Here is a 6,000-nt window from a genome sequence, read left to right as displayed (position 1 = left end):
ATGATCTGAACACGTTGATCCCTGCAGGGTGGTGAGGGGGGCCGGTGGGGCCCAGCTCCAGCTGGCACCAGACGAGAGGCGGGGTTCACCCTGGACAGGTCACCAGTCCATCGCAGGCACTGAAAGCTAACAATGAATAAAACGTATGAAAGAGAAATGATAAATTAACAAGGAGAATAAATGATGTCCAATTATTTTAAAATCAAATCATGTTTATTAATTGCAGTGATTTATAATTGCTGACGTCAAAGACTCAGAACCTGGTTTTAGAGGAAGAATTGAGCTGAATCAGGAAAACTGAAGTATATTTTGAGGTTGTCAGTAACATTCCTCTGTGGGATCCAAAAGTCAAGATTCTGAGAGTAGCGTTGTTGTCTTGTAATAGGAAGGGCGTAGGTTCGATTCCATCTTCCTCTTGCCACATGTCAACGTGCTTTGGCACCACTGTTTGTATATGTTGGACCTCCCAGCTGTGGTGTTTATCTGTATATGGCAGCCTGAGTCTGTTGAATGTGTAGGTCAGTCATAGCACAAAGGCTTCAGCCTGGATGTATTATTGAGTTTTAAATATATAACAAGTTTTCAGACTCTACACTGGTTTCCAAAATATAAACTCTCCAGCTTTTATTTAGCAGCTGAACCAAAATCTGCAAAATAAAAATCCAACTGTTTTGTCAGTTGATCCGAATCTCCGAGCGCAGAGTGTACTTGCTTTAAATTTACTTAAATGGATCCATGATTAGCTGTAACAATTGATTTGAGAAATATATTTTAGAGGTAAAAACAATACAGTAGGGTTTTTTTTTTGAATAAATGTTAATAAAATATTGTCACATGGAGGCCAGATTTGCTCCATTAGGGCTGCAAAAATCCTTAAGAGGGCCACAAACGGCCCCCGGGCCACACCTTGGACACCCCTGCTATTAGCATTTCATGCTATGAGCTCAAAATCCAGGCAACAGAGGCGCTTTTCCACATTAGCTGCCCTTCAATTCACAAAATAATTACACAATTTCAAAACTAAATGTTCTTAATGGAAACACTGTGATTTAAAAAAGAAAGTTTTGCTGTTGGGGGCCGTATTGAATTTAGTTTATTTCTTAGTTTATTTGATTTGGTCTCAACAAATGGGTGGCAGAGCGCATCGTCTCGGTACGTAGCTGGTACATGTTTCTGTGTGTGACGAACGAAGGTGTCAAATCACAAAAGCCATAAAAGGCTGGGCAAGGTCAGAGTTCATCTGTTAAACTGGATGAAAATCAAGACATAAATTACAAGCTGGAGTTTAGACATTTTAAGCGTCTTTGTTCCTGCCACTTACACCTGTTTTTATTTCACTACACTAAACGCTGCTGCGGTACAAAGACTGGACAGAAATTGTGAGAAAATCCTCTGAATACCTTCAGAAAACCTGGAGAGCTATTGATCAAATCTAATGTAGAATACAATAAAATCTGCTGCCATTAGAAGGAAAGTTGGGAGAGCTTTAAAACTTCTGTAAAGTAAAATAAAAACCACTTGGAGGAGAACAGCAGCCAAACCAGAGTGCTGTCATTATGTAATGTATCAGAAAAAACATTAATCTGCCAATAAATTAAAAAAACATCATTAATGTTTATGCATCTTTATTTTCCCTAGCTGTATAAAAAATTAAGTAATGCAAGCTTAAAGGTTGATGGCTTATGGATTATAAAAAATACTTATTTTTGGGTAATTAATAATGAGAGGAAAGACGGTTAGTTTTAATTTAAACTATAAGAAGGTGGAGTTTGAGAAAGAGCGAGGGGAGTTTTTAAAGAGACAGAGACCCAATTTCAAGGTGTTAAATGACTAAGTCCAATTATGTAAGTTACATTTGATATATTTTGCATTTTTTTATAACTGATGCTAACATTATGTGTCTGTAAAAGACATAATTCTGCTCCTTTCAAGGTGAATCAACCAAAAACTGAGGAAATGAAAAAAGAAATAATGTTCCTCAGTGACCTAAAACAGGGAAAGTTTAATCTGATTCATTTCAACCTGAGAAAAATAATATTTATCTCTTTTTTTAGTGTAAATATGTTTTCAACCTCCTGAAGTGTTTAGTTGCATAATTCAAAGCAACCTGCCGTAACTCTGCGTTTCTCTCTGCTTCGATGTGTTTCTAGATGTTCTTTGACTCAAGCAGTTCTTTGTATTACAAATGCATCAAAGTTCATCTTGCAACTTAATTATAAGCTCTAGATAATAGTTTCTCTTCAGATTTTCAGCCGGTGTGAATATATACTGATGGTTTCAGCCGATCGTGACTTATCTCATCTCAAGCAGCCATTAAACTCCAATTATTACTAAAAGAAGCACATAATCTGGTTGCTGCTGCTGCTAAACTGCAGAACCTGCAGATGGTGAAAGGTGAAGCTGAGGTGAAGGCTGCTCTGTTTCTCTCTCTGTCGTCCCAGAGACACCATCGTTTCTCCTCTTCCCTCCTCTTCCTCAGACAATCGCTGCAACCGAAGGGGAAACGCAGCAGGAGGCGAGAGGAATATCAACAGTACGAGGGATTAAAGCGTCTTTGTGTCCTTTTTGCCAGCAGATGGCATCAAGGAACTCGTTCAGGAAGTTTTAGTCACTCGGTTTCCAGGAAGTTTTTTTGCACAATTTTCCTCCGAGATAATTAGCAGGAAACAGCTGTCTCGATTTGGTGAGTCACAGTGTTTCACTCCAAATTCTGGGTTGTTTTTATTCGGAGGGAGAGCTGCAAATATTTTTATCCACAGGAAATACTTGATAAATATGCTGAATGTAAAATTAGAGGAGAAAATCAGAGCGAAGCTGCAGCTTCTCTTCTCTGAATGGAGCTACAGCGACATCTGCTGGGTCTTAAAGGAATATTGGGAATTGCAGTATTTTGCACCAATGTTAAGTTATTTCTTTTTCACATTTCTTCTATCGCAACAGCCGCAGAGACTCTGAGAGGAGCTAACGATGCTAACGATGCTAACAGGCTCCAGCAGCAGCTTCAGAGGAGCTGTGGCTCCTAAACTGGAGCTTCAGGTCCAACAGAGCTGAATCAAAGCTCTACAACTCTGGTTTAGAGACGATAATATGCTGAGCTTCCGGTCTGAAGGTAGGAAAATATTTATAAAAAGTTAAATTATCCTGGAAACAGTCAGAATGATGTTGATGTTTAGCTGCAGAGCCGCGAACTGAACTATTATTATCAGAGCAGGGCGTGTTTTTGCCCTCTAGTGGACCGAGATGGTAACTACAGCTACTTGATAAAGTTAGAGCGTTTACAAACCACATTCACTTCCTGTGAGTACTTTCACATTAAGAGCAATATAAAAGTTAATTTTCTCAATTAGTTTTTCATATTAAATAATAAATTTTACTTTTCTTGTTTCCTTACTGAATCTTTTATTCAAAAGCAGGAAATTAAACTCTGCTGAGGTTTTGCACCACCACCGTATAATTTTCTTATTTCCGTAGACAGTCTTTAAAAACAGATAAAAGTATTTAAATGACATTAAAAGCAGCAGCATAATATTGTATGTGTAATACATTTATTTACAGATTAATTCAGTTCTACAAAAGACTGCAATTAACTAAGTAATATTAAGTACTAATAATTTAAACTTATTAACTTTTTATATTTAATTTTTCTCTATTAGCCCCTCATGCTGCTTGATGCTCCTATCGCAGGTGATTGAATTTTATTTCAAACACATTTTTATTATTTATATTTTTTCAGGCCTTGAGTCTCAAAATTTCCCACAGTGAATCGTTTTTGGAGGATTTTATAGAATAAGTTTTATTTTGCATGTACTAACCCTGCAGTGACTCTTATTTAACATTAATGTAAGCTGATTTGATTTGGCCTGATAAAGTGAAAATGAGATCAAATAAACTGTAATTAATATGAAGAGGAATATCTGTAGTTCCGATAGTTCACCACCAGAGGGCAGTGAGCGCTCATAATCCTCCATCAAACGCCTGTTAAACTGCAGTTTGTTCTGCTGGTTTTCTGCTGAATCCATGAAAAAAGCTGCTCAGCTTCAGATCTGCTTCACTAACAGCAAAACAGAAATACTGAAGCTTTTCCATCTTCACTCTAGTTTTTTCACTCTGTTAAATCTAACTGAACTATTAATGTTTATTCAGATGAATCAAACTTTGGCTCTAGAGGAAAACACAAGTTACGTGACTTCCTGTGGAAATAGAAACTGAAACCAACTTTGGTCTCCTTCAGATCAGCCTCCATTTTGAGCTGCAGGATGGAAATAACTTGCTGACTTGTTACTAGAGGTAAGTGTTGCCGCTCCGGGTCCCTCCGTGTCTCTCGGCTCTCTGGAGCCTTTCTAACCGATGAACCCACCGAGGCTTCCCGGGGCCTCAGTCACCTCGGCCTGGGTCGCTCGGCTCTCATAGGGCCTGGTCCCCGCAGCAGCGCTCTGTTTACTTTATTGAAGGCCTGATCTAGAAAGGAATTAGATCAAATGAAAAACTTTATTGTGAGACGTTGCTGCTTATAAAGTGATGCTAAGTGAGGTTACATTATGCGACTATAAGGAACAAAAAGAGAAATATTGAACACACTATAAACACACAGCTCAGTTACTGCGCAGTTAACCTGGTGAATGATCAGCTATGATCTACCATGACAGCAGCATCTAAAGCTGATCTGTTTGTGTGGAGCAATAATGAACTTTTCAGATTTAACCTAAATAAACTGAGAACTTAATGTAACTTTTACAGTCCATCAGTTCTTGCTGCAGCGACTCTCTCTGGTGTTTTAACCTAAAAAGCAGAACTAAAACATTGTAAACTAGTTTCTCTGCTTGTTGAAATCAGCAGGAAGTGAATCACATCACTCCGTCCCTCATCAGTCTGGGGTTCAGCAGAAACTGATGTTTCTCTTGTCTGTGGATCAGAACCGGCTTTAAGCCGTCCACAGATTTCCTCTCTTCCTCCTCACTGAGTTTGATCTTTTTCCAGGTTTTCCTCTTGTTGCTCCTTTCAGCAGGAAGAAACTCTTTGTCTCTCAAAGCTCTGCTGGAAAAATGCATCCAGATCCAGACTGACTCTTACCTGAAAGGTTGCTGTGTTTAGCAATCAGTATCTGCAAAATCGGAATCGATCAGCCAGAAAACTGCAGTCGGTTCAACCCTAAAAATAACAAAACTTTTAAATGGAGCAATAATAATAAAATAAATAATTTCACAAATATTTTAGATCAGTTGTAACAAACTGAGTTTCTAACTAAAAGAGTTGCATTAATGTGTCTCTTTATTTTGAAGTTCAATCAGATCAATAGACTAAATATGTTTCAGGCCTCGCTGAGTGTTTGGGGGCTTCATCCCCCTATTGAAGCAGCTGTTTACCCATGATTCCTTGCAGTGGGTCCAGCTGGTACCTCAGCTGGATGCTGTGGTCCCTGAAAGCTGCTTTGTGTCTCTTGAGCTGAGAGGAAATCCTGCTGAGCTGCACACAGAGGCTGACATGTTGCTGAGATCCCAGCTGGACCCGGTTCTGTCTGGAGGAGAGCTGTGGACCCGACCTGAGCTGCTGCTCCCTCAGAACCTTCTGCTCACTGACTCCCTCCATACAGAGCTACAATAGAGTCATGATGCGTTCAAGTCCACTGGGAGCTAAATAAGTTCACTAGTTCATAGGAAATGTTCACTCATTCATTCAAATGATTCACTCTGATCCTCTGAACACATGATGGGAACCAGCTTTCTGCTTCACAGGACAGTTACTGGAACCGGATCACTGGACTGACTGGTTCTGGTTTCTCTCTCCAAAAGTCCAGAAGATGGAAGATCAGGACAGAGCAGAACCTCCAGGACCCATCAGTCCATCTATGAGGAGTGACCGGTCCAAAGATAATCCTCCTAACTTGAGTAATGAACCTGAACCATCAGACAGAAAGTAAGAACCATTTTCTAACTGATTCATGTGAATCTATAGAGATATAAAATAAAAGATATTAACTGGTTGATCTTCAGTGTTTCAATA

This window comes from Xiphophorus hellerii, chromosome 18, assembly GCF_003331165.1.
Source record: "Xiphophorus hellerii strain 12219 chromosome 18, Xiphophorus_hellerii-4.1, whole genome shotgun sequence".
NCBI classification, from domain to species: Eukaryota; Metazoa; Chordata; class Actinopteri; order Cyprinodontiformes; family Poeciliidae; genus Xiphophorus; species Xiphophorus hellerii.
Note: the sequence above shows the minus strand (reverse complement) of the source record.